Source organism: Lissotriton helveticus, chromosome 11, assembly GCF_964261635.1.
Source record: "Lissotriton helveticus chromosome 11, aLisHel1.1, whole genome shotgun sequence".
In the NCBI taxonomy this organism is placed as follows: domain Eukaryota; kingdom Metazoa; phylum Chordata; class Amphibia; order Caudata; family Salamandridae; genus Lissotriton; species Lissotriton helveticus.
In genome coordinates, this window is record NC_136072.1 from 126528098 (window position 1) to 126550147 (window position 22050).

At 45.1% G+C, this 22050-nt stretch overlaps 1 protein-coding gene and 4 non-coding genes across 5 annotated transcripts in view; all 5 read right to left on the bottom strand.

Annotated features, from left to right (window-relative positions):
* Positions 1 to 1509: 1509 nt before the first annotated feature.
* Positions 1510 to 22050, bottom strand: part of LOC144790747 (uncharacterized) — a 65362-nt gene continuing 44821 nt past the window's right edge. The window contains exons 14-16 of the mRNA XM_078665455.1: positions 21334 to 21395; positions 2491 to 2525; positions 1510 to 1996 (exon numbers count right to left, since the gene is read on the bottom strand). The gene's annotated coding sequence lies outside the window, so the exon portion shown is untranslated. The remainder of the gene's footprint in view (positions 1997 to 2490; positions 2526 to 21333; positions 21396 to 22050) is intronic.
* On the bottom strand, positions 2235 to 2361 carry LOC144793254 (small nucleolar RNA SNORA63). Its single transcript, XR_013602853.1, has one exon. It is a non-coding gene; the product is annotated as a small nucleolar RNA SNORA63 (small nucleolar RNA).
* LOC144793287 (small nucleolar RNA SNORA81) lies at positions 2590 to 2759 on the bottom strand. The gene has a single exon (XR_013602879.1). It is a non-coding gene; the product is annotated as a small nucleolar RNA SNORA81 (small nucleolar RNA).
* Positions 20965 to 21090, bottom strand: LOC144793260 (small nucleolar RNA SNORA63). The gene has a single exon (XR_013602858.1). It is a non-coding gene; the product is annotated as a small nucleolar RNA SNORA63 (small nucleolar RNA).
* Positions 21812 to 21937, bottom strand: LOC144793259 (small nucleolar RNA SNORA63). The gene has a single exon (XR_013602857.1). It is a non-coding gene; the product is annotated as a small nucleolar RNA SNORA63 (small nucleolar RNA).

Genomic DNA, 22050 nt, shown 5'->3' on the forward strand with positions numbered 1-22050 from the left:
GCGATCGGCTCACCTCAGGCGGCACTACTCCGCTGGGCATGCGCGGAAGCGCTCGCTCTTCTTCCGCCTCTGCGCGCCGGCTCCCAGGAAGGACGCTGTTCTCCACGGAGACGCTGCTCTGTTTCTCCTGGGCCTGCCCGATCCTAGGCCCCTCCTGCCTCCACAGAAGCGTTTACACGCCGGTCATGCGCGGAAGCGCCTACCTCCTCAATTGACGCGGCCGGTGCCCCCGGGGTCCCGACGCCGATCGGAGCAGCGCCGCTGCTTCTCCTCAGACACTTTTCACTCCGGCCTCACAGGAAGGATGTGCACACACGGCGCCCTCGCTCATCAGGTCACAACAGGCTTCACGGTTCCCCGACCTCACCAGGGCACGTCAAGGGGTCCACAGCTGTTTCGTCACACTGGTAGGTGTAGCGCTGGGCAGGGGATGTGGGAATGATCTTCAGACAGAGTATCCTGTCAGCTTCCACTGGGGTGCAGGTTGAGAAGAGTCTCCCTTCACACTCAGATGGCTGTTCTTCTCAGCAATTGTTGTATTGGGAGGGATTGGTCAGAGGCTGAAGGGGGAACAACCCTCTGAAGAAACTGTCAGCCTCAGAGACAAACTAGCTGCTCTCAGTGTGTCCACCTCCTCTCACCACTGCCTCACTCCTCCACTCTTGGGTCAGCACAAAATGGCTGCTGGTCACTGGCCTTATATAGGGTGGCCTGAGACCTGCAGAAGTCTCTAGTCAATTCTAGAAAGTTCCCTAATGTTATCCTATGGACCTGTCCTCCAGTAGTGTCCGTTATGGCAGTTGGTGGACACCATCTTAGGTTTCTGGAGATCCCTAGATTTTCAAGGGGGCTGACTAGGCCTCACAGGTTATGAGGGAAAAATGGCGTCATCGCCAAGGAACACCTAGCCCCCTGACAGCATTAAAAAATTCCTGATGGACATATGTAAAAATAAAAATAGAAACTCTGGGAGGCTAAGGGGGACAAAAATAAATAATAATGGTTAGAGTCTCTCCAGAAGCAGACAGGTCTAACAGGAGTGAAACGCGTTGACTGAACTCGTTGCATATTTTATTGATGACGTGTATTTTAAATGGACAAAGATAAATAAAGAACATTTTCTACTTACTCTTTCTTGGACTTCTATTTTGGTGCGCCCCCATGAACATTGAAAAAATTGTTTAACTGATCTGGAGAGCACAGCGACGCCAAACAGCAGCTGGTGTCGGGGTTGGCAGCACAGAGAAAAAGATATATTTAAACATTGATTTATTGGAACTGGAGTTTAGGTGCGGCACTTTAAGGTCCGCTGCTGCTTTTTCGTATAAATACTTAAGTGGCTAAGCACTGGTGAAACCAAACATCTGCCTGTGTGAATGAGTGGGATAAAGAGCAGGGACCAGAGTTAAATACAATTCCTTGAAAGGCTGCGATAACTTCAGACTTCCACAATACCTACTTTAGGAGAAACCATGTGAACACTGATAAATATGAAACTTGAGACAAATCTTCTTGGAAATGGTTTATTGAACATTTAAAATGAGCAAGTCACAATGCAAGACACGTACAGATTGGTATATTTTGAAATGGTCTGCTATTAGTTATGTCCTCAGCATATGTGGCATGTTCTGAACGACCAGGAGATTAGAGGAAGACAACTTGATGTGAATGCTTCAGGTGGAACTACATTAAGATGAATGCCACACCTTTGAACGAAAGAAATGACCAAAGCCAAAACAAGTTAGTCGGATAACTAGTCTATGTAGCTGTTGGTTCTGCAAAATACAACTTTGAATGTCTCTGCAAGGTCAGTCGAGACGGCCAACACTAGTGCAATCTGCCAACTGTGGTATTGGCTGCCATCTCTTGCCACGCAGATCTAAAGTCTGAAGTCTTCCCAACATAGCTACACCAACGCAGAAACCTGGGACATCTCCAGTGGGGGCAAGCATCGTATGCATCAGAAGTACGCTTTGATGGACTCAAGCCAAAAACTCTGCAAGAAAAGAACAGAGTTCAAGCTGCATTGCAGACTCAAAAGACAGGGGTGTGGCCCATGCTGGTTTAATGCACTCACATTTACTCAGGGCAAACCCGTATTATTGGAGCATTTGGCTATACTGTACAAAAACTAGTCACATTTTCTGCCATTTTTAAATGCACTATTAAAGTAAAATAAACTTGTGTACAGTCAGTTTCAAAGTTGTGGGCTCAATATTGAGAAAGTAGTTGCCATGTATGAGACCAAGCGTCCCTGTCTGCCGTGGAGACAGAACAGACAGGGATAGTATGAATCAATTTAATGTTTGCAGGGGGAACGACAATGTAGCACTTGGAGCTAAATTGTAACTTATCCTGCACCCCAAATGGGAGAAATCACAATGTTAAATTAGGGCAATGCAGTGGTGCCGGGACAGACACATGGACAAGGGAAAGCAAATAAAGGCACTGGGGTAATGTGCAAGTGACGCAATCTACGGCCATGCTTACCAAAGAAGTCTGAAACGTCCAAAACACTGCCCGTCCTAGAAGAAAACAAGACCATTAATATCAGAACAGCCACACTGCCATAGTACACAGATTTTACACAAGTGTTGCACCACCTTTTAGACTTGGACACTGGACATTAAGAAAGAGGTCCGCCCAGGTCACCTCAGCTGGTGCTTTTACTCTCCTTCCTGTATGTACCCTATAGCATCATTAATAAACTAGGAGTAAACCTAGTTGGTAATTTTAGCACGGTGCTTTAACAAGAAGTGAATCTTCAAAAACTCAATCACGTGCCTACATCCCTCTACGAAACATGAGTAAGTAAATCTTTGCTTGCGGAACAGCACAACTAATCACCACAACACCAGGTGTAACAACTACCAGGCTTTACACAAAAATAGAGACTATGCCCTTGAGAAACACAAGGACAGGTGTGCTCCTGGGCTTCAAATGCACAATAGTTTTAACTTCAGGAGTGAGACGCTTCCATCTAAACCCACCCCTCACAAAAAGCTAAGCATTAGAGTAGATTCAAATACACCCGTATCCCATTTTACAAACTGAGCCATAAAAATATGAAAAAGAACCAAGGAACATTGCAATGTTATCAGGCCAACAGTGTCCGTGAGGCACTTCTGCTCCTTGGCTGCTCTGCTGTCCCCCCCCCGCCGCGGGTTACCGGAAACATCTGCGGCTGCCGAGCGGGGGGGGGGGGGGGGGGGGGGGAGGGGGGGGAACTACACTCCTCAGAACCAGAACCACCAGCGCACCACAACCCGCCTACCTGAGGGTTGTGGTGCGCACAAAACACCCATGCTCCCTACGCGCCGCGGGCTAAGCCCGGGCAAAGGGCGGGCCCTCTGAGGTCCTCAGAGACCGCAGGAAGACTGGACTGGGCCCACCCCCTTTTTTACCTATGACTATTATGGGATAATGATCCTCTGTATACGGTAGTAACAAGCTGGTTTACTTGAAGTATTTATTTTGGCTATTTGTAAAGTTTGTTCTTGGACCAGTTTGGGTTGGCTAGACTAGCGTGATTAAATAGGCTCTAATTGTGTATAGCGATGTCATCCCCTTTCATGGACAAGCTAGTATTAACAGGAGGGGCTAACCAACGGACACTTGATAACTACGTAATTAGGGTTGCTTCAGGAATAGACAAGGAAATGAGAGACGTCGCTCTATTGAAGTTATTAAGAATAAGCGATCATCCTTGGGCTCGCTACATTTAGCAATCTCACCACCCTACAGCACTCTGTAAATGAGAATAGCGAGGCTTCCTTTAATGATAGCATCCCATTACTCCTACAAGATAGACCCCCCCCCACTAGTTGTAACCAGTGATTCGATTGGTAACTAGGTCGCATCTCACGGAAACTCGACACCAGAGGTTGAAGTCCTGCCTGACAACCTGCCACCACGAGCAGAGTCAGGATATAAATCAAGACATTTTTAAAACTCCTAGAGCCCAAGGTCCACCACCCAAAAGAAGACGAAAGAGGGGGAATTCCTTACATAAAACCAAGACTAGTTATAATAACCCTGGGCACGACAAAAGCTTGACATTTAATGCATTGACAGCGCCTATAACGGTTAATCCAATAACCATTTCAACAAATGACCCATCTAGCACCAACTTAATGGGCAGCATAGAACTACCAATGAAATCACTTACATTGCCATTAGTAGAGAGGCTAAAAGGATTAACCCATCAACTTGAGGTTTTAGAACAGGCTATTGGGGAAATTAAGGTGGCAATTAAGGATTTATCTAAATCAACATCAGTTTCCACAACTCCGGTGTTACCCCCAATTACTACCGCCCAAAACGGAATAAAAACTACCAATTTGCCCAAACCAAAACCCAGAAAAATATTGCTCCCTAATACAGCAGGGTTAAATGTTAAAAATAAAGAGATGAAGGCACAGGAACGCACAACATTGAATTCTCTAGGAAACACCACTAAATCTAATGGTCATGAAAGACCTGTTAGGGCACTTTCACCCAAAAGGCCTATAGTAGAACTGCCTCCGGAAGCAGTCCCATATGTAGTGGTTCTCACAGGAGTGCCAATTTTAGAGGAGGGTAGGGGAGAAGACCAGCATCAGCTGAAAAACAGTCATTTATTGGCGGAGACAGAATTGCCCACTCCCACCAAATATAAGTGGGGTAATCCTCAACGTTAGGCGTCTCCCCTGGCTGGGCCGAAGAACCAAGGACATAATGGGCGACATTATTATAATACATTTTCGAGATGACAAGGCAGCCAGACACATTGTAAATTGGCTCCCCCATAATGCTAGTAACTCAATCACTGCACGTGATTTGACATACTTCTACCCCAGAGGAACTGTGGCCCCGGTATTTAACTTTAGGCCCCTGCCTCATTACCAGAGAAATCATATTGGCCCCCTGTCAGCACTACAGAATGCTGGTCTGGGGCCTTCATTCCAAATGCAGGAAGGTAGATCCAGACCACTTTTTTACCACCAGGCTGATTACTCCCTGCCCACTTATGACCGGTTTGCGGCTTTAGCGGGCATGGAGGGAGTGGACTGACTTTTTTTAGGGGGTACAGCAGAGGACGTTGCCGTTGTTTCACAAAAGGTGTCCTCTCCAATTGTAGATCTCACCCATAATGGTAACGCATATGTCTCCCCTTTAAAGTATGTATGTCCCCCGGGTATATTGATTGATAACCTGGCTGCAGATAAGGGGCAAACCGACTACCCAAAAGACTTAGGATTGGGAGGTAAAATTGGGGACGGAGATGAAGAAGCATTGAGAATAGTGTGCTGGAATATAGCCGGCTTAGCAGGCAAATTTAATAACAAAGAATGGCGCAAGTATATAAGCAGATTTAATATAATCTGCTTACAAGAAACCTGGGCAGTTGATGATAGTTCCCTACATATCCAAGGGTACAAATGTTTCTTTGTCCCTGCAAAGAAGTCTAGATCAGGTAGGGCTATTTTAATACGTAGACCTGAACCTCCACGGTAGATGGTCGTCCGTATACTGTAACTCATATGATATTCAAGAGGTACGGTTTTATGGTAGAGGATTAAAACTGACCATGTTTAACGTTTATAACAATGTAGCAGGTGGAGGTTGTCATGCACTGATAAGTGAACTGGAGTGCAGACTGTGCCCGGATACTGTTGGTGGAAGTGGGACCTGTGTTCAAAATACCCTGGTTATGGGGGACCTTAACGGTCACCTCTGCCCGGCTCTCTTACCACTAGATGAGGCCTGGTCGCGCTGCCCAGCGGAAAAGGGTGCTCATTTTGAGCACTCAGAGGAAGGTCACGCTTTAACAAAATTTTTGCATAACCAAGACCTGGTGCACACCATGGATAAAAGTAAAGTAAAGTCCACATTTGTAAAGCGCACAATCACCCGTAAGGGTCTCTAGGCGCTGGGGGCCGTCGGGAAGATTAAGCGAGCTATTGCCCAGAGTCACATGGTGCTGGGCTAACCTGCCGCCGGAGCCAGGGATCGAACCGTGGTCCCCAGATTCCAGCGTCAGTCGCCCTGGTCGCGGCGCCACACCTCTCCCACATGGATATGGCGTATATACCGCAGGATGGCATCTTGCCACCAACTTTCAAGGGTAGGGGATGCTCCTCATATATTGACTATATCCTCACTTCAAGGTCTTTCAAAAATAGAATCTCTAGAGTTGGAATTGAATGGAACCCGTTTAGCGACCATAATCCCCTGGTATTAGTTGTACCGTACCGGGCTTGCCCCAGCGGGAGAAAACCCGATGCGATAATTGAGAGGGTTACTGACCAGGGCAGACTCCTTAGGTGGGCTAAAATAGATGGAGAAAGATTCTACAGATCTCTGATGGAGAAGGGGAGATCAGCTATTGAGGTGTGTTTGGATATGACAGTAGAGGGGCAGCAGCTACTCACAGCATTCGACCAGATTGCTGGTTTGGTAAATGGCCTGTTAAAAGCAAGAGCCCCCAAAAAAAAGAATTTGCAGCCAGCCACGGTGGTTTGACCGGGATTGCTCCAAGGCCTTGAGGGAGCTCAAAAATAGTGTCAAAATGAGACCAAGGGATGCCCTACAACTTGCCTCCTGCAGGAAAAAAAAAAATATAAGAGTGAATTGAGTAGGAGGAAAAAAGCACTACAAGCAGAAGGTTGGGCAGATTTAAGGGAGGCAGGGGAAAAGAGGGATATGACAGAATTCTGGAGGATTATTAATAGACCCTCTTTCCAGGACGATAAGGCCCCTGAAATAGGAACAAACATCACGCCTGATAGGTGGATTACTCATTATAGGGGTTTATATAACCACGATGCGGGAACATCTGGTGTACAGGGGAATGCTGATCATGGCCAGCTCATAGTCTTCTCATTAAAGGAAATCAAGGTCGGGATTGAGGGCTTATCTAAAAACAAAGCCCCTGGTCTAGACGGTATTCCGCCTGACCTGTTCCTAAACTCTGTGGAATTATGGGCCCCTATAATGACTAGGGTTATAAACACAGCAATTTGCTGTGGTTTGCCGCCCTCCTGCTCAACGGCTATTATTGTCCCAATTTTTAAAAAGGGTAACAGGGATGACCCCCAATGTTATCGCCCGATCTCCTTGATCGATGTATCTGCTAACATTTTGGGAAGGGGATATTAAACCGGTTGTCTGAATGGACAGAGGCAAATAACATCATCTCAGACACCCAGTACGGTTTCAGGATGGGTCGGTCTACGAGTGACCAATGCTTGAATTACATGCTAGCTGCCAAATACACGAAGGCTGGTAATGAGACCATCTATATGGGGTTCATGGACCTGGCAGCAGCTTTCGATCATGTAAACAGGGACAAGCTTTGGGACATGATGACCAGAATGGGGATAGAGGTTGGACTTATTAATATCTTAAGAGAGCTGCATAGTAGCACCTCAGCGCAAGTTAGGTATAACATGGAGGGCGGACGTACTGACTCTTTCCCTTGTAGAAGTGGGGTACGCCAAGGCTGCATCCTGGCACCCTTCTTATTCTCTCTCTATATTAACAATTTGGAGCAGCACCTCCTACAGCTGAGAACCGATTGCCCACGAGTAGGGTCGCGTCATGTCCCTGTGTTACTTTACGCAGACGACGCGGTCCTCCTCGGACGCACACCAAAGAGTCTACAAATTTTAATAGATGGTTTTGTTTGTTTTATGGGCTCATTAGACCTGTCTGTTAATTTGGGTAAATCCTACATCTTATCCGCTGGAAATAATCCCTGCAACAAATGTACCTTCACGATAGGGAGCCACAAGATAGAGAAAGTTAAATCATTCTCGTATCTGGGCTTACTATTTGATGGGGCATTGAAATTTAACTGTCTGGTAGAGGAACGTTGCCGCAAGATAAATGCCACTAATGGTGCAATTGCAGGTTATGGACGAAGGTTGGGGAGATGGTGCCCTGAACAGGTGCTTAACCTGTATAACTCCATGTGTTGCTCTAAAGTCATCTATGGGGCAGAGGTGTGGGGCTTTGTGAATATTTGTCAACTGCAGTGGGAGGAGAATAAATACTTACGATCCATCCTGAAAGCCCCATAAAGTTTAGCTGCAGTAATTGTACACAGGGAGTTAGGGATCCCCTATCTTGAAGATCTGGTGAAGGTTAGGCCAATCTTAGCCTGGCTAAAAATCCGGGTTAACACAGCGGCGACTTTAAGCAGGGAAATTATGAATGACTGCCTGGGTAGAGATAAATGGACGCGTATCCCATGGCTCAGTTATGTTAAGTCTACACTGGAAACCCTGGGCTTCGGGAATCTTTTCGCCGACCCGGCAGCGATCACCCCTCAGCATAAAGTGACTGTAAAAAAAGCTTTCCTGGCACACAAGGCAACACAGAATAGTGCTAGAAAGGGCTAAAACTACAGTGTGTGCTTATAACCGGATGTATGACGTTACAACGCAGGCTATTACAACGCGGTTTTTACACCGCAATCCATTATAACGCATAGCGCTTTGGGGTGCTGGATAGTGAAAAGTTTAATTTACTTTTCCAACACCAGTCCCCGTGGATACTAGGGAAGGTGTTGGATAGTAAATTAAACGTATTCCCTATCCTAGAGCGCCCCCCAGCGCAATGCGTTGTAATGGTTTGCGTTGTAATGACCGCGTTGTAATGGTAGTGCGTTGTAAAGGTTGTTCACCCTTATAACCTAGTAAAGATCACAGAAGGAATGGAACCTTATTTATATTTGATACATAATGCCCAGGACAGGTTTTTAATGAGCCGTTTTAGGCTCAATCTTTTACCGTATTTATTGGCGTCACCATTAGGGTATTCATCTAAAATTGAGCAGAAGGGAACCTGCGGCTGCGACAATAGGTCTCCGCAGGATTCCCTTCATTTTGTATTGTTATGTCCATTTTATTCTGAAAATAGGCATAGATTCTTGGTTGATATTTTAAAACAAGCTAACATGAAATGTGCTAAAGAGGCTTTGATTTACTTACAACAAGCGATCGATCCCCCCCGACATTGTGTTGTATTATAAATTGTATTAAAGTAGCGGTTCGATTGAGGGCAACTAGGGGGAGGGGGGGGGGGGGGGAACAGTGAGATTCCAGTGATGGGTTTTAAATGTTAGTAATGTCTTTTTAACATATTGTGAATTTGTTTGTATTAATGTTAGGATTCATGTTGATTTAATTTTTTTTTAAACTGCGGTAAATAAATAATTAATTACCGGTACTATTTTTCTATACATTAACCAAAACAGATAGCTCAATAAATAAGAGACAGGATCCGTGGAATCCGAGTCAGAAATGGCTTTAATCGGATGGCTCGAGCCTAAAGACCATAAAGTGGCATTCAATGAAATAGAAATGGCAGCTGCAACGTCTCATCAACAGTACATAGTATATATAGGAAAACATTACAATTGCATTGAATACAGTAGGCGTAACAAGTGACAAACGTAAGATAAGAACAAATGGGCGTACAAAGAAGGCGTGCACAGGGCGTGTGATGAAAACGTCACAGAAGTGTCATAAATGGGTGGATACATGGAGGGGGCTACCTGGGCAGCTGGAACCTTTAACCTACTGGTGCGCGCAAACGGGCCATGACGTGTAACTAGGGAGAGCTGGGGGCTCTGACTTCTACACTAGAAGAGGAGACTAAAGTCTGGGATGTCAGGACGACATGTACCTATAGCATATCTGGTATCTGGTGTTTGGAATACATGTTGATAGAATCTAAAAGTCATCAGGGCAAAGGCTACTTGACACTAGGGCTGGTGCATGCATATATTCGACATGTATTGCGTGTGCTATGAATCTTCTATGGATATTAATTCAGTAATTCTCTTGCATGGAGACAGAAAGACTAGACTATAGCTGAAGATGTTTATGCGGTTCGTTAGCTTAGGAATGTGAAGCCGGGGAGCTGAACTGATAACTAGAGGCATAACATATTCTTGGCAGACAGGCAGACAGGCAGGCAGGCCAGGCCGGGCACCGCGCTGCTTGGCAGAAAGTAAGCGAAGGGTCAGGGATGCGGGAGGGGCTGCATCGCTCCTCGGAGTGATTTCAGGAGACTGGAGCTTGAATCTGGTGTCCGGGCCCTTTGAGGCCTAGAAACGGGGACAACTCGATGAATTAACATGCACAATGTAAAACGTTGGCAACATAGGCCTAATACTTGTTGCTTTCACGAGGACTGGAAACTGGCATACTAACATTGGACACAACTATAATTGCGTCTTTATTCGGTCAAGGGGGAACATATGCATATCAATCATGCACATATAACATATAATGGGGAACACGTAGGGACACATGACAAGGCAAAATTCAATTTTCCTCATTCCCTCCTTGTGCCCTACGTTTCCATCAGGAAACATCAATATTCATGATACCATCTATCTGTTCATAGAGCATCATTTGCTCGTCTCGAATTGTCTTGGAACGGGACTTAGGACTAGGAATACAAGAGGTAGCGCACAAGCCGCAAATCGCAGGGCCACATTGTAAACATAGACAACAACTGAATATGATCATTACTACTATTCCTAGGAATGACAATACTTTCCATCCCCAGGCAGATATTATATTCCAGAGCCAACCGGACCATGTCCAGGTGCCTGGATTCTGGTGTAACTGATGGGCTATTTTATGAAGTCTGGTTATAGCTGAATAAACAGACGGTGCGTTATTAGGAATGAAAATGCAACAACTAGATCCGATGACTCTACAAGCTCCGCCCCTATCGGCCAGTATGACGTCAAGGACGAGACGATTTTGAAGCACAACAAATCTCATAGCAGATTGTTCTTCAGTTAAGTTACCTAGAGCGGAAGTAGTCTCATTCACTACTGCTTCAAGGGTTCTGGTTAGCCTACGTATTAGTTTACTATTCTGGACAGGACCTATAAAGAAAAAGAAACCTTTATTGAAGTCTGTATACTGTTCTAAGGCAGTTTCAGTTTGATCGACAATTGGGGACTCAGTCTCCCTTCTATGTCTAACGTGTACTAGATGTGTGTTTCTGTGATAATCGGATGGGGCTAGGAAAACTGGTGGCAGTAGGAAGGCAATGTAACATGTTCCATCCCAATCGAGGGGCAGACGTACATATGCGGTCTGACCACACACAAAATACGAATGACGTGAGGCTTTGAAATTAGATTTCCCACTGTCACTATACTCGACCACAGTAGTACAATCACTATGTCCTAGATGTACTGAACCATTCTTTCTGACACATAATTCGCCTTTCACTGGTAGGACTGTAATAGCAGGCAAATCTGGAGTATTCTCGGACTGAACATTCAAAACCATGAAATTCGAGGAATAATTACCTAGATCATATACTTCATTTTCTAGATCTAACCCTGTTCTATGGGAAAGTCCTTCCTTGTCTGGGAAACATGTTCTATTCAAAAGGGACTTATCGTCTGTGGATGACGTTATCGTAAACCATGCTCCACACGAACCATTGGGTGAAAACGGATAGGGAAAGAGTGGCAGAACTCCCTTCGGTGTCTGGAAAGGGGGGAGTCGACCACACACCCAACAATTAGTGGCATTGCTAGTCTGGTGTGAATAGTGTAACATTCGGATAAAAGTATTGTTGCGCATGGCAAGTCTGTAGGATAACTCGTGAGGAGGTAGTTCACTAAAGGTGTGCTCTACTGTATCATTAGAAAACAAATGTACATGTGAATCAATAGGAGGAAATATACATGTAAAACATAACTTATGCATGTAACCGTAAGACTCAGAAATAACAAACAGTAACGTGATCACGCATCGGCTGCGCAAATTCTTACAATAACGTATTTTCTTGGAGTTTCGACTAACTCTCTCACTATGGGGGTCTATCTCATACATGTCAGGAACCTGTCTAACCGCTTCACCCGAGAGGGACTTAAACAATTAAACTGTCTGACTTGCTAGACCTCAGTTTTAGCTTATACTCCTGCTGCAGAGTTTTCTCTAACAGGGGAAGTTTAGAGTCAGTATCTGGGCAGTCCTTGAGAACGGGGCAGTCTTTGAAAAAAGTCTTTGGACGGAGTCCATGAAAACGTTTTACGTGACTGGAATGAATCCAGCCTTTGCGGCCCTCCACCTTGATTGCAGTCCTTGTGGTCATCAAAACGAGCTTCGGTTCTTTCCAGCGGGGCTCCAGCGGGCTTGAACGATCAAAATTCCGGATCAACACCAAATCGCCTGGAACGACCTCGTGCGGTTTCACTTGCGTGTTGTCTGGAAAGGCAGCAGCGACCTGTGAACGACAAGAGAGTAGTGCAGACATCAAGGAAGCCAGGTAATCTGTCAGCATATTACTGTCAACATCTGTAATTTTACGTGGCATTGGTGTACCCCACATGTTCAGGGGACGACCGAAAACAACTTCGAAAGGGGACAGACCTGAACGGGAGTGAGCGACCATTCTCATATAAAAAAAGGGCGACTGGCAGAGCTACCATCCAATCTACGCCTTTTTCTGCGCAAACCTTGGCAATGCGGATTTTCAGAGTCTGATTATGTCTCTCGACGAGGCCAGCTGCCTCGGGGTGTCGTACACAATGGAACTTCCACTGGTACCCTAACAGAAGAGATACTTGTTTCATGAGTTCGGATGAGAATGGCTGGCCGTTATCTGAATACACGACCCTGGGCAAACCATAGCGGGGAAAAAACTCACGAACCAACTGCCTGGCAGTGGTCGCGGCAGTGTAATCTGGGACTGGATATGCTTCCGTCCATCTGGACAAAGCGCAAACTACTACGAGGACATACTTGAAACCTCGGCATCGATCCATCTGAATATAATCCATCTGGAGGACTTCAAAAGGGTGGTCAGGAGGATGGAATCCACCTTGTTCCACCGGAACACCTTTACCTGGATTGAATTGACAACATATCATGCAGGTACGTACTTTTTGTTTGGCTGCTGCTCGTAAATGCTTGTTAAACCAAATATTCTGGATGCTGTCTAACATGGCTTTCTCTCCTAAATGTGCTGGACTATGTGCGGTTATAATAATGACTTGAACCATAGAGTCGGGGAGAAACCATGTGGCTTTTCCCTTCGTCAACCATCCCTGATCTGTCTGGACCCCTCCTTGTTCAGACCATTTCTTGATTTCATCTGGAGTAGCATGCGACTGTATGTCTAGTACATCTCGTGTAGGGTCTTTAACTGTCATACAAATAGTCTGATCTAGAATATCTGTCTTTGTCGTGTTAACTGGAATGTCTGGAGTCTGGGCTGTAAGCTTGGCTGTTCGATCTGCCAGATCGTTACCTTGAGAAATGGTGTCAGTGGCTTTCGTATGTGCTCTGCACTTCATAATGGCAATAGCTTTCAGTAAATGTATTGCTTCTAACAGAGCTTGAATGAGGGGGCCATGCTGAATCTTGGCTCCATGAGAGGTCATGAAACCTCTTTCTTGCCAGAGTACTCCAAAGTCGTGAACGACTCCGAATGCATAACGTGAATCTGTGTATATGTTTACTTTCAGGTTCTTAGCCCGTATGCAGGCTTGGGTCAGAGCGATAAGCTCTGCTGCTTGAGCAGACAGGGTGTCAATACGATGTGTTTCTATAACTTCAGTTTCAGTAGTCACTGCATACGCGGCTACTAGTTCTCCTGTACTTGTTCTCATACATGAACCATCCACATAAAGTGTCAGGTCGGGGTCAGGTAATGCAATGTCTGTCAAGTCTTGTCTTGGCTTTGTCATGATGTTAATAACTTCCACGCAGTCATGTGTGGCAGGATTTGATTTAATCGAAGGTAACAGTGTAGCAGGATTTAAAACGTTGCAGCGTCTGATTTCTATGTGTGGCTGGAACAGTGTCAGTTCATAACCTGTTAATCGTGCAATTGTCAAGTGCTGAGTCTGTGTTCGGTTTAAAAGAACTTCCACGGAGTGTGGAACCTGTACTGTCAGGGAGTGTCCTAACACTATGGAATCACTTTGTCTGATAGCTAGAGCTGTGGCTGCAACTGACTTGAGGCACGCAGGCAAAGCCTGGGCTACTGGATCTAATGTGCTAGAGAAATAAGCACAAGGCTTGTGTTGTCCTGCTTGATCTTGTGTGAGGACAGATAATGCTGTACCATCACGTTCAGTAACAAAAAGTGTAAAAGGCTTACTGTAGTTTGGTGTCGCTAACACAGGCGCATTACATAAAGCTTTCATTAATTCATTGAAAACAAGTGTATGTTCCTGGGTCCAAAGGAGGACAGTCGATGTGGCTGCCTCCTGTGTCGTTAACTGTATCAGTGGTTTAGCTAGATATGCATACTGAGGAATCCATTGTCTGCAGTAAGAAGTGAGGCCGATAAAAGGTCGTACCTCCTTCTGTGTCTTGGGCTGTGGAAGATGTGCTATTAACTGGATGCGGTCAGGTGTCAACTGTCTACCCCTCTTGGACAGTAAGTGTCCAAGGTATACCACTTGCTGGACACAGAATTGTAGCTTCGAAGGGGACACCTTGTGCCCCATCTCGGCCAGAAAATACAGGACCGTAAGTGACGCACGTTCGCAGTCACGTTCCGTACGGGCTGTGATCAATAGATCATCGACATACTGGAGCAGGGCAGTGTCAGTTGGCATGTGAATACTGTCTAGTTGTCTTTTAAGCGCTTGACTGTAAATACTAGGACTTTCTGTGAAACCTTGAGGAGCTCGTGTGAATTTATAGCTTCTTCCATTTAAACAGAATCCGAAAAGAAACTGGCTGTCTGGATGAATGGGGACACTAAAGAATGCGTTCTTGAGATCAATAACAGTAAAGAACTCTGCTTCAGAATCAATGGCAGTCAATAGGGAAGAGATATCTGGAACCACAGGGTACTGGGGTATGATACATTTATTAAGTTCTCGTAGATCAATCACTAATCGATAAACTGGAGGTGCATTTGGATCAGTACGTTTAAGAATTGGAATGATAGGGGAATTACATACATTGGAGTCAGTTTCTACAACCACTCCTTGAGCAATGAGCTCGTCAATAATTTTCGATAAGGCTGCTACAGCCTCAGGTGGCAATTTGTACTGTCGAATTCGTGGTAATACAACACCTTGTTTCAGAGTAACACGATAGGGTGTAATGTGCATACAACCTACATCAGTTGGACCTTGCACCCATAAATGCTGTGGTACATTCAGTAATCTTGGATCAAAATCTCGTAACACATAATGACCTTTAAAATCACGTAAAAACAATCTCACACCTTCGGGAGAACAACATATTACCGCTCCTAATTCTTTCAATGTTTTAATACCTAGTACATTTTCGGGACAGGATTTCGTAAGTAACAAGTCTGTAGTTCGGGACAATGGACCAACTTCTAGGGAAACTGGTTTCGATATTTCATTAACAATAGGCTTTCCTGAAAATCCCAGGGAAACGTTTCTTGAGCCTGAGAGTGGAGCCCCTGGAACCTCGTCATGACTGATGGTAGTCCTACTTGCCCCTGTATCAATCAGAAACTTTCTGTCTTTCCCTAATACTTGACTGTGTACATAGGGACCCTCTTGATCTACAGGAACTTCGATGAGAGGCAAGCCAACCTCCCTCTCTAGGCTGTTTCATGAATACTGCTGATATTCTGGATAATCTGACTGTGCGTACTGGTACATCTGTTGTGTAACGTGTTGTGTGGCAGCTATAGGCTGCGGTACTGTAACTGTCTGTTGTGCGTTCTGCGGTGGCTGGGAATTCTGCGGAACCTGTTCTTGTCTAGGAGGACGTGGTCTCTCTTTTGTCTTACCTGTAGCTATGTTGTGTTTCAGAACTGCACATTCGTTTATATAATGACCTGGCTGTTTACAGTAATTGCAGGTCCCTTTAACAGGAGCTGCAGAATGACTAGTCTGATTCGGACCCCTCTTCTGACTATCTGGTTGAACAAACTGTGCAACTAGTACTTTCATTTTCGTGTCTTTCATACGTCTCCTTTCGTGTTCTTGCTCTTCCCTGATTCTGTTCTGGTGGTATTGTAGCATCTGGAGCATTTGAGACGGGGTGTTAGCTTGCCAAGTACTCTCGACTTTCAATACTCTATTTTTGACTTGCGGTAAAGAATTCTCAACTAGTTTGGTAACAAAAAGATGTGGATACGACTCACTACTGGTTTTCAGACCGCTATTAATAATAAAACATTTCTCAAATCTGGAATAAAAATCACTAGTGTCTTCGTCTTGTTTCTGTTTACAGGCTGAGATGGCATCCCAATCTTCCTTTTTCGTGGCTAGTAATCTTGGCAAGACCTGTATTAACAGTTCGGGTAATTCTTTTGCTTTATCCCCAAGACCAGTACCTGGGACTCGTGCATTATCTTCGGTTTCTAACGCGGTCCAATCTATCTTTTTCTCTCCCACCTCCCATTCTTTTTCTTTAAGTTTTTCATATATGCCCGCAGGCAACAGGACCTTTAACATTTTGATGATATCAGGATACGTGTATTCTCCCATACGGAGCATGTCCTTTAATTCTCGATGGAAACCTGCTGGATCTTTATCGTGACAGGGTATTAACTTTTTCATTTCTAGTAGTTCTATTTTCGTGATAGGGGTGTAAACAAATACTCGTTCGAGATTACCTCCCTCTCCCTTAACTGGATGCACTTCTCGCAACGGATTCTGTCTATGTAGAACGGAGGTGAAACAGGAACAAAATGCGGAGTCAGGAACGTTCTGTATTTGTGGCGCTGTTCTAAAATGACACTAATTAAATCGGTACCTAGACCTTTCCATCTGTTTAGGAGTAACTCGTTCAATACATTATATAAGGGACCTGGATCAGAATGCGGACTCTCGTACAGTGTGATGAGGTGCTGGATCATGTACATACCCACCAGTCGTTGCTCGGCTGGGGGCAGTTTCAGAAACATTTGGGCCACTACTTCGTCTGGAAACGTGGCAGAGTCACTAACCTATCGGACTGCTGATCGGGCTAGTTCTTGTTCATGCATGGTACTAAGTTCACTGTAACCTATTCGTAATTTCAGAACTTTATCGGTAGCCTGGAATACTTGTTCAAGAGAACACTGTTCTGGTACGGGAGGAGGAAAAGCTTTCTTATAATCTAGGCGTGTGTGTCTATCGGAAAGTCTCGTTCTACCTACATACGCTATTCTGCTGGGATTCTCGGTGTCTACATCTTCGTCTAAAGAATCATTCTCTTTGTCTGCTACTATTCTTGCTTTCTCCTTTTGGTGGATACTTATAATTTCTTTCCGGATCTTTCTGTACATGGTTTCTATACAATTTTGTGTCTTGTGTTTTCCGTCTGCTATATTGTCACTCCATTTTGTCAGGACTTTCATCTCTTCTGGACTTTTATCAGGACGATCCTGTTCTCTTATTAAACAATTTATTAGAAATTGCAAAATTATGCCTTGTATCTCGACTTTCCTGTGTGCCATAGCTTCGTGAATACTTTCTGGGTTCTCCCCTGTTCGGATAAAATGATATATTCTGTCTAAATGTTCCTTCATATCTGATATGGTGATCAAGAAGTTTGCAACTCGTCGTAAACGTACGGAGTATAATATCATGTGATCTTCGCCTGGCACTGGATCATATCTACAATCAGTAAGGAATTTCTTGAGGGCTTCAAACGTAGCCACTTTTGGCGTACGCTGTAATGCTGCATCTCTCAACGTCAGGCGCTTTGTTTGAGGCGGGGTGGTAGGAGCACCTCCCCTGCCCCTCCTGAACTGGAATCGTCAATTAATACTGAATGTGCGGGTGCTGGTAACGGGACTGGTAACGTAGGAGTACGTAATGTGGGTTGATCCTGGGGTGCTGGTGCATGGACAGGACCAACGACTGGAGGCACAGGAATTACATTATTAACAGGAGGCTGAACTTGAACTTGGACTGGCGGGGTAGGATCTGTGTTCGCATATTCTGGGACAGTGTCGTCTAAATAGGAAGAAAGAAAAATTTCGGCTGCAGTCGGTTTATGACGCAGCTTAGTCGGAACCAAGGGTGGCGGTAAATTATGGAGTGCTTCCGGGGTCGCCTTCGGCAAACCCTCGGCGAGAAGAGGATACATACCTTTAATAAGGGCATTTCTCTGTCTGTCTGACTGTTCTGCTCTAACTCGTTCACCTTCTTCGATTAATTCCCTTTCTTGGGCTTTTTCGGAGGATTCTCTACTTAATTCTGCTTTTCTGAATTCTTTCTCGGTTCTTTTATGAGATTCTTTGCGCCACAACTCTATGGCGTCTTTCTGAGACTGTCTGGCTTTCTTTTTCCGTAATGCTTCTTCTACTCGCATGATGCACTCGGCATCCCATGTACCTGAAACAGGCCATCTATATTTCTCTGAGATGCTTGGTGTAATCAACCCATAAATCTAGATACAGTATGGCATCTAAGCCATGCTTGTGATACATGAAATGTCCAGGACTGTCCCTGGGAGGGACAGGAACTGATTCTTCGAGTAACCCTTTTCGGGTTTTTATCTGATGTAATTTCGAAAACAGCGGCATATTTGAACCGTACTTGAACACAATACACAATGAACACAGTAATGAATAGCAAAACAATCATTCATACCACGACATCAAGAACACATTAATAACAGTTCGAACAGAATACTACCTGATACATGAAAACACAATACTTGACTTTCTCGAGAACGGACTTACTAGAATTACTGGATGCACTGCTAAAACAGTACAGAACATACCGGTCTCCTAAAGAGACACGTCATACCGTATCCACCTAGGTGAACACGTCGGACCGGATCTGTGTACCCAAACCCGTCGGACCGGGCACAAATTAATGAACACCCGTCTAGATACCCCCAGCAACGGTACTCACCGGGAAGCAAACTGAAGGCCTCGGACTGGACTGGACTGCTACGACGTCTGGTTACTGCTATGCACTACGCATGCGCCTCGGGCTTCGGTTACAGGTGGGCCTCCGGATACCTCGGACCTTGCTCTCTCGGCTTGGGCTCTGGTCGGAACGACCCGCCTTCCTCACCGCCTCGTCTGGATGCCGGACCGCAGTCTCCGTCTCCTCCGTGGGCCTGAGGGAGACTTGAGCAGAAATATCTGCCGGTGCGCAGTAGAGGTCCGTCACGGCTGTAGAAGGGTCAGGGGGCCTGCGTTACATCGCCGGCGCGTGGGGAAGGGGCTCGTCCCTGTTCGGGCGCCATTTTATGTGGTAAATAAATAATTAATTACCGGTACTATTTTTCTATACATTAACCAAAACAGATAGCTCAATAAATAAGAGGCAGGATCCGTGGAATCTGAGTCAGAAATGGCTTTAATCGGATGGCTCGAGCCTAAAGACCATAAAGTGGCATTCAATGAAATAGAATGGCAGCTGCAACGTCTCATCAACAGTACATAGTATATATAGGAAAACATTACAATTGCATTGAATACAGTAGGCGTAACAAGTGACAAACGTAAGATAAGAACAAATGGGCGTACAAAGAAGGCGTGCACAGGGCGTGTGATGAAAACGTCACAGAAGTGTCATAAATGGGTGGATACATGGAGGGGGCTACCTGGGCAGCTGGAACCTTTAACCTACTGGTGCGCGCAAACGGGCCATGACGTGTAACTAGGGAGAGCTGGGGGCTCTGACTTCTACACTAGAAGAGGAGACTAAAGTCTGGGATGTCAGGACGACATGTACCTATAGCATATCTGGTATCTGGTGTTTGGAATACATGTTGATAGAATCTAAAAGTCATCAGGGCAAAGGCTACTTGACACTAGGGCTGGTGCATGCATATATTCGACATGTATTGCGTGTGCTATGAATCTTCTATGGATATTAATTCAGTAATTCTCTTGCATGGAGACAGAAAGACTAGACTATAGCTGAAGATGTTTATGCGGTTCGTTAGCTTAGGAATGTGAAGCCGGGGAGCTGAACTGATAACTAGAGGCATAACATATTCTTGGCAGACAGGCAGGCAGGCCAGGCCGGGCACCGCGCTGCTTGGCAGAAAGTAAGCGAAGGGTCAGGGATGCGGGAGGGGCTGCATCGCTCCTCGGAGTGATTTCAGGAGACTGGAGCTTGAATCTGGTGTCCGGGCCCTTTGAGGCCTAGAAACGGGGACAACTCGATGAATTAACGTGCACAATGTAAAACGTTGGCAACATAGGCCTAATACTCGTTGCTTTCACGAGGACTGGAAACTGGCATACTAACATTGGACACAACTATAATTGCGTCTTTATTCGGTCAAGGGGGAACATATGCATATCAATCATGCACATATAACATAATGGGGAACACGTAGGGACACATGACAAGGCAAAATTCAATTTTCCTCAAAACAAGGAGTGTATATTGCAGGTTTGTACTTTATGGTGATTTTTAGTCACCGAATAAAGAATCCTGACTGACTTATTTTTACACAAGCTGCATCTACTTACTACCTAGTAGTCATGGCCTAGCTTGACAATGTGATATTGAGTCAGTCAATGATCTTTTAAAAAAAATATAGAGTATCACCAAGTGCCTGCATAATTAACTTTTAATTTTTAGGAAAGCGGCCATGGTTTCCACCAATCTCCTAAACAGTCATTGGCCTGTCTTGATTACAAAATAGAATTAAAGGTGTTAAACAGGCGAGCTAGACAGGCCAATTAGTCCACCCACTTCCCAAGCAACTGTCAGACTTCCGGAAAATACATTTACCAATCTAAAGTGGTGACAAACTAAACATTCCAGGTCTGCAGTGGCAGAACATTCTGCAAGCAAGGACTACCTCAACATTCTTGCAGAATGCAACCAAGACACCAATGGTCTTTCATGACAAACAACCCCCGTCCCCTCTCCCCCAAACCATGCATAGATTTTGTGTACTTCGAAGCAAGTTAGGTTTTTGTTCAGCTAGAGTGCTCTGTTCAGACGTAGATACAAACAACCCACTTTTTGCAGTCCAATGAACAGAAACTACACGTGTGTCAATAAGCAACACACAGTTGTTGTATTGAAGTGTGTTTGAGACCAAGCGTCCCTGCCAGCCGTTGCATCAGAACAGGCAGGGATAGTAAGAATCAATTGCTTTGTGCAGGGGGAACGACAACACAGCACGTCAAGCTGGGCTGTAACTTATCCTGCATGGGTCATTCAATTCCAACTTTAAAGCGGCTCCGTAGATACCCAGAGAGCAGATACTTGGCAAGTTAAATACGGCATAGAAATACAACCTCCTAGTAACCCACAACAGTTATCCCTTTGGCATACAAGGAACAGGATTAGGAACCAGCAATGGATACATTTCCCATAGGCTTGCAAGATGAAACATAAGTCTCTGCAAGTTGATAATTGCCACTTTTACCGTAAATCCAGATAAAAATACTTACCAGTTGGCATACATGACGACTGAACACGTCGCCATCACAAGGCACGTCCCACAAAGTGCACCCTTCAGAGGAAAAGAACACAATTTAGCAAAACTGGGCAGGGGCTACAGCATTGGCAAACATGTCTTACAGGGCAAAATTGGGCATAAGGTGGGCGACCAATAAAAAAAGCCAAGACTTCCAGAAAATACACTTACCAAGGCAAATTGGTGATAAAAATAAACATTCCACATCTGCAGTGGCAGAACACTCTGCAAGCATGAACCTCAACATTCTTGCAGAACGCAACCAACACACAAATGGTCTTTCATGACAAACCTCCGTCCCCCAAACCATGCATATACTGTATTTCGAAGCAAATAGGTTTGTTTCAGCTAGAGTTCCCTGTTCAGATGTATATACAAACAACCCACTTTTTGCAGTCCAATGAACAGAAACACGTGTGCCAATATGCAACCCACATTTGTTGAATTGAAGTGTGTTTGAGACCAAGCGTCCCTGCCTGCCGTTGCATCAGAACAGGCAGGGATAGTAGGAATCAACTGCTTTGTGCAGGGGGAACGACAACACAGCACGTCAAGCTGGGCTGTAACTTATCCTGCATGGGTAATTTAATTCCCAGTTTAAAGCGGCTCGGTAGATACCCAGAGAGCAGATACTTGGCAAGTTAAATACGGCATAGAAATACAACCTCCTAGTAACCCACAACAGTTATCC